General features: G+C 36.0%; 1 non-coding gene across 1 annotated transcript; it reads right to left on the minus strand.

The window, feature by feature from the left end:
- Nucleotides 1-2,609: 2,609 nt before the first annotated feature.
- On the minus strand, nucleotides 2,610-2,682 carry TRNAY-AUA (transfer RNA tyrosine (anticodon AUA)). Its single transcript has one exon. It is a non-coding gene; the product is annotated as a tRNA-Tyr (tRNA).
- Nucleotides 2,683-11,249: the final 8,567 nt, after the last annotated feature.

Here is an 11,249-nt window from a genome sequence, read left to right on the forward strand (position 1 = left end):
TGCCGTGCCAACAAGATGTAAAGCCCTCCTAAAACATTAACTGTTTAAAAAACAATAAAATCTAATCTCTATCTACTATTGCTACAAAAGTGAAGACTTAGTTCATTGTTTCCAGTAACAAAAGTGAATCTGTATCAACTTAAAACACAAAACAAGTATAAAACGTAAAACATATAATTTCAAACGTAAAACACGCCTTTTTTAAAACGTAAAACATACCTTTTTAAAACGTAAAACACAAGTTAATGTCAGACAAAATGTCAACTGAAACTTATTATAATGTTAATCGTACAATTACTAAATTTCTGAATGTTTACGGCAGGTACAGCATTTGACGAAAGTACATTTTTTCTGATTTTTTTTTCTCTCAATGAGTCCGGGAGGGAAACATTCCTATGCACCGCGACCTGAGGTCTATTATGTGCCCCCTGGGTTTAGTTGTAGGCCAACGACCGCACCCACGTCGATCTGACCTAACCCCCACACCCTAAACGATCAATCCCCCCAGCCCTCTAAGTTCATGTACCATTCCACTCCAACAACCCCCCCCCACATTCCCCCCTCAAACGGTTTGAGGTGTACGCCACCCCTTCCGTCTGACCAACGGTCTGAGGTGTAGGCCACCCCTCCCGTCAGGAGGGGAGTGGGTTCTGCTGCTGGGTAACCAACTACCATGCTTTGGCATATCCATGGAGGCCGGCCGAGAGCGTCAGGAGCTCCGGAGACCGCCTCAGGCGCGATCTGAAAACCAAGAAAGACAACCGGAATGATAAGGAAAGGATTATGAGGAGGGAAAGGAAGTGGCGCCTGATAAAATTACCTGATATTCATCCATAAGAGTCCACACCTGTGTAGTAACTGTCAGCGCGTCTGGCCGCGAAACCAGGTGGCCCGGGTTCGAATCCCAGTCGGAGCAAGTTACCTGGGTGAGATTTTTTCCAGGGGTTTTCCCTCAACACAATTTGAGCAAATGCTGGGTAACTTTCGGTGCTGGACTTTGGACTCATTTCACCGGCATTATCACTTTCACCTCATTCAGATGCTAAATAACCTAAGATGTTAATACAGCGTCGTAAAATAACTTACTTAAATTTTAAAAAAAATCATCCATAGGAGTGAGGGGAAAAAAACCCGAAAAAACCTCACCCAGGCGGGGAATCGAACCCGGCCCGCTACCACAAGACCACAGCGGTGGACTTTCCTGATGTTAGTATTTGCTTCTTATAAAAAATATATGTATGATTTTTTTTTTGTATAATCGACAATATCACAATCCAAATTTTCCGCATGTTTACCAGCATATATCCCAAAAATTAGACGGCTTTTTAAATATATTTATCGCCAGACGCATTTTTTATGAATTGTATGATATGATTTTCATTTAATACTTTTGACTTTTTTGCGCTGTAACCAATGGATTGTCTCTTTAAAAGTTCCCTCAGCTTTTCATACCTACTAATACCAACTTATAAGTGTTATGTTTGTACCATTTTCATATTAATCTGTGTGTTATATGGAGAGTGGTTGGATTTAATCAGAGCGAAACCTACAAGATTTGTTTTGTAAAGTACAGTAGTGGCAAAAAAAAAAAAAACCGGACGGACCCTTGTAGCCTTGTTCACTCCAGAGCACGATAGACTGGTAACTAAGTCTTTCGTATTAGGAATCCTGTCTGGGAAGGAAACTTTTTTTTGTTCCTTATTCAAATTTATTCCCAATGCTTTTCGATTGCAGCGATATTTTACTACTTAACTTATTATTCCTAGAACATGAATTTTACCAGCAATCGAAAAGTATTGGGAATAAATTTGAATAAGGAACAAAAAAAAAGTTTCCTTCCCAGGCAGGATTCGAACCACGAAAGTCTTAGTTACCAGTTTATCGTGATCTGGAGTGAACAAGGATCTGAAATCAGCTACAAGGGTCGGTCCGGTTTCTTTTGCCACTACTGTACATACGGTCGAAAGACCCGTTCAATGGATTTAAGGACAAATTCTGTTAGTATAGTGCATCTGCAGCCTATGTATAATATTGCTGAATACATCCATCTATGTATCTAAAAAAAGAAAAAAAATAGGATGTTTAATTTTTAACAACACGTTAGTTAACATGCTAAGGAAGCTTGGTGAAACTAGGTCTGAAACTTATAATGGAAAAGTGTGTGTTGCCTTTGTGATGCCGAATTTTTACTTCTCGAACTCGACGAGCTGAGATGTCCGGCCTTCGCTGTCAGAGAGGCGCCCGGGAAAGAGACGGAGATGGCCTAATTATCTGCTAATGAGGGACTAATGCGATAGGTTATACTGTGGGGGGAGGTTGGCCACACATAACTCCGCCAAGTAAGCGCCGGGGACATTAGACCTCGAAGAAGGAAGCCAGTTCCAGAATGTGTCACCACCAACGTAATTGCAGCTCTTAATGGGCTTTGTGCGAATCAATGTAGGCGTCTCTGCTCGTCGCCAGAGCTGGACGCAAGAAAAGTCCTCACAAACTAGTGTAAAAAATAAGTCTTCTTGCGAAGAAGATTTGAGGTTTTGCAACCACGTCTTGAGAATTAATTTGCCTGACATTTAGAAAGTATTTTTAAATATTTTTAGGAGAAAAATTAGCTTCGGCGCCGGGGATCGAACCCGGGTCCTTGGTTCTATGTACCAAGCGCTCTGACCACTGAGCTACGCCAAATTCAATCCGCAGCACCGGGTCGAACTTTCCTCCTTCGATCTTTTTGCCTTTATGGCCTGACTCCAAGTTAGGCGTATATATGTTGACGTGTATCCAATGTCAAAGTCTACACCTGTGGAGTAACGGTCAGCGCGTCTGGCTGCGAAACCAGGTGGCCCGGGTTCGAATCCCGGTCGGGGCAAGTTACCTGGTTGAGGTTTTTTCCGGGGTTTTCCCTCAACCCAATATGAGCAAATGCTAGGTAACTTTCAGTGCTGGACCCAGGACTCATTTCACCTTCATATCATTCAGACGCTAAATAACCTAAGATGTTGATACAGCGTCGTAAAATAACCCAATTAAAAAAATCCAATGTCAACTGCCATTATACTAGGAGCGCACTCAGCTGAGTGACTTGGCCGGGAATCCGCAGTTATACACTCCTAACTGAGAGAATATTATAGATATATTAATTTGTCCTACAGAATTTATCTGTAATATTGACACTTAAAATTTTTACTTATTTTATTAATTTTTTTATATTTTAGGAGAAAAATTCGGCGTAGCTCAGTGGACAGAGCGCTTAGTACGTAGAACGAAGGACCCGGTTTCGGTCCCCTGCGCCGGAGCGAATTTTTCTCCTAAAAATATTAAGTTTCAATATTACAGATAAATTCTGTAGGACAAATTAATATATCTATAATATTTAGAAAGTAATTACAGGTCACATTCTCTTCCTACAGCAACATTTGAAAGATTCGTGCAATCGATTATAGTTTGTACTATACTTCTAAGGTGTGTGGGGTCTGTTCATACCGCAGCATCATGCCGGCGTGCATAAACGTCGGTTAGTGTAATCACCGATTAAATTGCCACCTAATTCCTGGTTAAGGATTTTTACGGTGCCTCGACCACGGTTAAGGCTTAAATAGGAGGTTAACCACGGTAATATCTAACCGGCCATATTCGAGCGGTTAACGGAGATAACCAGTGTTTAGTAAAACAAGATGGCGGCCAGATCCACAGGTGATTATTTCGAAGACGAGTATTGTTGTTCAGTACTTGAATTAAATTATTTTTAGTAAGTCTGGGAGTTTTTAATAGCTAATTGAATTTGAACTCTAAATATGTCAGCAATCCTGCAGGTCATGGCCTTCGTGTAATAGCCTCTTGTATGTATGTATGTATGTATGTATGTATGTATGTATGTATGTGTATGAATTTATTCACACTGCAAATGGGTATATACCCGGTAGCAGTGGTAACTAATTACACTCAATAATGACAATTAATAATAAACACAACTAAAAAATACAATAATTAATAATAATAATAATAATAATAATAATAATAATAATAATAATAATAATAATAATAATAATAATAATATCAAGGAGCATCCTAAATTTAATGAAGCATGGTCACTTAAAATAACATTTAAAGTAAATCTAATTTGTATCTTAACCCTAAGTTCGAACTAAGACCCACGAGTGTGGCAGGTTCATACTTGCACAAGTACCTTTCGCTGTCTACTCATTCACTGTACTGACGCTACCCGATTTCACTAACAATTCTAATCATTTTACTGTTCAAATACTTTACATAGCCACTTTACTGACACCAACACACTTCACTGACACTACACACTTCGCTGACACAACACACTTCCTCACTGATAGAACACTTCAAATAACAAGATATCAATTACACCCTTTAACTAGTTACTACCGTCTGTTAGTAAAGTCCTTAAGCCTATTTTTAAATACATTTTTGGTTATTGGTAAAGCCTTTAGTAAGTCTGTAGGTAAAGCATTCCAGTCCCTGATTATTGTAATGTGTGTTTTGTTTTATTCTGAAATGCAATTAGTTCTCAAAACTGACGAAAGATGGATTTTGGAAAATAGAAACATTATATAGGAAAACTAATGCTTCATTGAAAGTTACTATTTTTCTAAAAATCCTTGGATGTCAAGCTGTCATTCATTAAAATCTGTTCAGCCGTTTTCCCGTAATTTCCATTACCAGTTCAAATTATATATGCCTATACTGTATAGATAATAAGCTTCCCAGTCAATATTGCAAGTTACCAATCAATAGCTTTAAAACTAGATTTTACAGTTAGTTATTAAATAATCCTTTTTACTCTGTCGGTGAGTTTTTAACACAAATTTGCATGATATTGTTTTTAATAAATACATTTAATTACAATTGTTTTCATTAATTTTTATAGTTTCAAAATATTTCGTGTTGCCATAGTTTTAATTAAATGTTACGGTTTCAGTTATACTTATGTTTTTCAATTCATCTGCAACGAAGCCTAAGACTGTATGTCTAATGGCCTGATAAATTGAATTGTTAAAAGAGGTCATGTATGTATAAGTTCTATCATGTTAGGATTAGACAGTTGCCAGCTTCATTAGAAATGTGTCTATTATAGTTGTCCTGCCACAGAGAAGCCGGATCTCTCCATTCCTCTGTCTCTTTTCTATTGTAAAGGTATAAATTCTTTTCTTTTCCTTCACTCGATTTCTTTCACTCCACTTTTACTTTTTTCTGTTCCCATCGTCTACGTCAATCTTCAAAGGCTCAAAGGAAAGAAGTTAGCTTAGCACTTCAAAGGCGTGAAGTTCTATAAGGCTAGAACGACCTACAACCGCCACTCCTCCAGCCAGAAGAGGGCGGAGGAGAAGGAGGGCTGCCTGGCTACGTCGCTGTGAAGAATTACACAGAGGAAGGTGAAACTGAATTATAAACAAGCTTATGAATGGAGAATTAAAGACACCACAAGAAGTTTTGTATCGTGTCTGCAGACTTTGTAAGAGAGACGGGCGGGCTCCCTTTTCCCAACAAGAGGTGTGTAAAGCGTTTATAGAAACGGGCACATTACTTCCACTGCGATAGCATGAAGTATCTAAGGAATTTAGACACACATACTTCGTATTTTGAAAAGCGTCACTAGTCAAATTGTCTGTAGTAATGTCACGAGAGGTCTGAGATCTGCCGATAAATCCACTCGCTTCGCTCGTGGATTTATCTGGGAAATCTCAGACCTCGAGTGACATTTATTAGGACTATTTCGTGAATAAAATAAAAATTTAAATAACATATCACTAAAATTCGATCACAAAATGTTAATAATTGTATATTAACGAATACTTAACCTATTCAGACATTGTGAAGTTGAAATACTCGTAGATGAATATCGATTATTGCAATAAAGAAATTCGATGTTATTATTCAGTAAAGTCAATTGCGAAAAGCGAAATACAGGTTTAACATTGTTAATTACATGTACTGCATTTTTCTCTTATTATTATAACAAACCCATTTTCATTATCTGCTGAAATCATAATTTAATTTAACAGTAACAGTGGGGACAGCTATATACCAATGCTTATGTATTCACAATGAGACATGTTGCTACACAGTGAAGCCATCTCTGTAAAGATAGGCCTAATTAAAACACGAATTTTATTACGCCATACGAAAGGCACTTTGATCAAAGACATTATTACTATGCAAGGTCTTTGAGTTTGATATGCGATGATGTTACATAAATTTGAACGTCTATTAATTGTTTAATTTAAATACAAATGTTATAGGCTACAATTTTATAGGTTACGTTAGGCCTCCTGTGTAAGCAGGACCAATGTCAGCTGTGCCTTGTTTCGACCGTTACTTACAATGAGTGCTACACGAAAGCATTTTTTATAGCTCGACAAACGCATTCTCGCTATAGTGTGTAACGGAAATAAAGCTGCATCTACACAGTTCAATATTCTAATCGCGTATGCGTGCAATCTGGGAAGAATAGAATCAAGTTTAAAAGGTACGTTCAATTAAGATGCATAAATACTTTGTGTCTACATGGTGCGCCGTTTTGAACGTGGTCTTCACTGCGTAAATATATTAATTAATATTAAATATCAATCTTGCATTCATTGCTTTAAAGTTGAAAGAAAAGTTTAACCGTGTAGTTGCATCTTAATGTATTCATGATCGTCAATTTACGGGGAAACAGTTGGCGACAACGACTAAACAAAAGAACGACCATGCGATAAATTGATAGCGATAAATCTAGCTGCAGAAATTATCGCAAAGTCTGACTGTGATTGGTTGGAATTCAAAATTTCATTACACTTCATTGGTCGAAAATGGAATGACGTCATATAAACGAAATAGTCATAAAAGCTTCTCATATTACTTTTTTGCACATTAGTGTGTTTTCTCGTCGTTACAGCAAACGGCCGCCACGATTAAAATTTGATTTTACTGAATTCAGAATTGCCAACCTAGATAAGTATGTTGAAATATTACAAATAACTGCTCTATACTTGTTTTTTTTAAAGATGGGACATGACAGGAGCGTTGCGATTGGAAAAACAACTGAATGTCACATAGCGTGGTAGGCCTGTTGCTATGGTAACAACGGTTGAGTTACCAAACTTACAGTTCCTACATGGCGAGTGCTTAATAGCTGTCTTGGCGACATTTATTGTGCACACAATGTTAACAATGATATGTTTCGTGTTTGATTCTCTGTCGATTTTTGTATTGTTTTCTTACCTTCGCGTCAATTGTCAATGAATGTTTTAACGTCAGCCATCTTAACGTCAATTGCTAGCTTCCATCAGCCGGCAGCATGGTAGTCCATATTGGCAACATAGCACTGTAGTTCCAAGCTCGGCCGCTTAACTGTCATGTCCCATCTTTCAAAAAAGCAAGTATAGAGTTGTAATGAAAACCGCTGCCTTCTATGTATGCTGCAATCCTGCAATGTACGTAAAATTCATAAGCAAAAGGCAGTGTTAATTAATATACCACGAAACAAAGCACTACATTTGAAATGTACTGAACTTTATTTAAACAATTCAAACTTCACTTAACAAAAAGACGTAACAATTATTCCAATTGAACATGAAATATTACAAGTACCTGAATCATTTTCACTCCTTCACATTGAAGTTTATGGTGAAGTTTGTACGTTGGCCAGACTGCTAACCTTCAGTCAGCTGTTCATAGTGTAATATACGTAGGCCTACTGCATATTAAGATATTTTAAAATATTCCTTTTAAAACATACAGTGCAAAAATACTATAAATTCACTTAAATACAAAACCGAGGAAAAACCTCTCCTCGATTTTCTAAAGGGCAGTTTCCAATCTTGTATCGTAATATACTATTATACAGAGAGTAAACGATATAACTTGCCAAATTATGTATAGAAACACAGTCAAACTGAGAATCTACGGACGACATGTCTGGGCAGTTGTAGACACAACATGTAACTTACATGTAACGAGTCTACGCTATTAGCAACTCACCCGTTTGTTTGCACTTCATCTGTAATAGTAGGCCTACATTATGCAACGAGCCTATAATGGTAGTAATTAAGACGCGAGTATGTTTATGAAACGAGTGCAAGCGAGTTTCATAATTTTCATACGAGCGTCTTAATTACCATTATAGGCAAGTTTCATACGACTTTTTATGCTCGACCATATTTCTAACTTTAAATTATTCATAAGTATTCATGTTATTCTTATCTGACTGGGTAGCGGAACTGACCTTGTGCAATATCTCGTAAATTGTGAGATGTGCGCAGACGCGAAAGTATTGATTTTTTCCGAGAAACAAATGTCATTGACCTTGATATAATCTAGAGAGTAAAATAAATATTAACCTTGATATAACCTTGAAATTGATTTAGACATTGAAAAACGAGATGACAAATTGAATTTATTTGAATATTATTTACAATTAACGCTAATTATTATAGTAACAGAACATAATCTTCTGCGACAGTATTGGATTTCCAGCCTCCGTGACGTTTCGCTAGTTGTCTTTCGATTGCATATCCGAGAATAATCGATATCCTACTTGCGCTTTCATATTGCTACAATGGTGTTTTCTGATTGGTGGAACACCTGAACTTTAATGAATAGGTGTACTTTAATGAGGTTCATTAAAGGGCTGCTACCAGGTGTATAATTACTACATTTCGGCATGGTCGAGCATAAGCATAAATGCAATACAGTGAGGAAGAAGCTCTACAGTACATCTACACATATATTTACCACTCTTTATAGAAAATAAATATAGTTCTACTAAATTAAATGTCTAGTTTAATTGTTTATTATAATTTTATTTTTAAATTGTAAAGAATTATGTTTTTAAGATTGATAGTAGTATGATGACCAAGTAGTTTACATTTCGACTGAACGTGAATGCCATTGCCAGTGACCTTGTCCTCAACACAAACCAATACATAACAGAGTAAACTACGACAGCTTCAGCGTACGTATCGGACAAAATAAATGTAAGACCTGTCTATTCTCATTTTCAAAAACGTTAGACTGACAAAACACAATTTTTACTGGGAAAACTTTGACAATATTATAGAAAACATTGTTTGACTTTTTCAGTTATTTGTGCTCTACCACCAGTATTATTATTATTATTATTATTATTATTATTATTATTATTATTATTTTATGAACGAATTTTCTGTGATAAACAGGTTTTCTCAACGAAAAGATATCTTCTTTCTCCAGTTCTTTCGAACTAGCCAGTCTCCATCTATCAGGTTTCTCCTCTGAATAATCGTCTTCATTATCTCTGCTGATCTACCTCTCTTCCTTTTTCCCTCTGGTTTTCAAATTAGGGTTTCTCTATTTAATCTACTTTCTCTTCTTAATAACATTCCCGTACCTTCTTAGCCGTATTTCTTCTATCACTTTAACAATATATATATATATATATATATATATATATATATATATATATATATATTTAACATCCATTTTCTCTCTTATCTAGTATTTTTTTTTTCTTGAAATTCTTGCCGAAGCTTAGAAAATCCATCTCTGTAACTGTCGAACTGTTTGTAGGTTATTTATTTTTTTATTTACTTGTTTGTGAATTTAACAGGCAAAGCCCAATTACAATCTTCGAGACTTACTGATTACGTAATCTAGCCTATTAAATATGAACAAGGAAAACGAAACATAACCTTATTAAAAACAGAAACAAAATAATTAATAGTAATTTTAAATTTATCCTTCGAAGAGGTGGAAAAGTTCAAATATCTTTCAGCAACAATAACAAATATAAATGACACTCGGAAGGAAATTAAACGCGGAATAAATATGGGAAATGTCTGTTATTATTCGGCTGAGAAGCTTTTGTCATTCCAGTCTGCTCTCAAAGAAAGCTGAAAGTTAAAATTCATAAAACAGTTATATTACAGGTTGTTCTGTATGGTTGTGAAACTTGGACTCTTGCTTTGAGAAAGGAACAGAGGTTAAGGGTGTTTGAGCATAAGAAGCTTAGAAAAATATCTGGGGCTAAGAGGGATAAAGTTAAGGAAAATGGAGAAAGTTACACAACGCAGATCTACACGCATTGTATTCTTCACCTGACATAATTAGGAACATTAAATCTAGATATTTGAGATGGATAGAGCATGTAGCACGTATAAGCTAATCCAGAATAGTAATATGCGTTACAAGAGCAGTATGTTGAAGTTTTCATGTTGGAGGAAAAGTTTGAAAAAGCGAAACGTAGTTGAGCTTTTTTAATTTCCGAGAATTGAAAGAAAACATACCGCTCGTGTATCGTACATTATTTTGTGCGAAGATCGTTTATTGCATACCTGAAAGAGGAATTTCTAATTAGTTGCGATGAAATCTCCTCTTCGTTTCTGTTCAATGACGGCAAATTTGCAAAACAAAAATATCTATCTTGAACATTGTTGCTTTAAAATTTTTCTGTGTTTACTATACTCCAGCAGGCCATGATATACGTGTGTCTTTTTTTCCCCCCAGTCTATAAATGCGAACTTGAAACAAACGGTAAGGTTATGTAATGATTTATTTTTCATTTTAATATTTTAACAATATAATTTATATAACATATTGCAGTAATAACATCGGCATCTGGAATCTTGTTGGTTTTTTCACGGCTTCCATAATGTTACTTGCATCACGAATGCAGTAACTTTAGTGGAGTTGTAGAGTTTACTTAATTTTTGCAAATATTTAGAAACAATAATTAACAGTGCAATTTAGGTGAAATTGCAGTGGTAAGTTTCCAATTTATAATTATTACTATATTGAACGTCTCTAAAAATAATATGTTAAAAGCCTAAAGCAATAAAATCAATATGTCACGTAAGCGGTAAGAAGAGGGAAATTGTTATGTGTGTTAGGTTGGGAATACTGAATGTGGAATTTTAGACTTTCCGCGGATTGGTTATTTGCGGAAACCAAGCAAATACGCACGATCTCGCACAAATGTAGGCCTATATTATAGAATGTTTGTTGGGAGGCCGGAGGAGAAAAGACCTTTGGGGAGGCCGAGATGTAGATGGGAGGATAATATTAAAATGGATTTAAGTGAGATGGGATATGATGATAGAGACTGGATTAATCTTGCTCAGAATGGGGACCGATGGGGGGCTTATGTGAGGGCGGCAATAAACCTCCGGGTTCTCTAAAAGTCATAACTAAAAACAAAAAATAAAAAAGATGATAATAATAATAATAATAGGTCTAATAATAATAATAATAATAATAATAATAATAAT

Source organism: Periplaneta americana, chromosome 15 (genome assembly GCF_040183065.1).
Source record: "Periplaneta americana isolate PAMFEO1 chromosome 15, P.americana_PAMFEO1_priV1, whole genome shotgun sequence".
Taxonomy (NCBI): Eukaryota; Metazoa; Arthropoda; class Insecta; order Blattodea; family Blattidae; genus Periplaneta; species Periplaneta americana.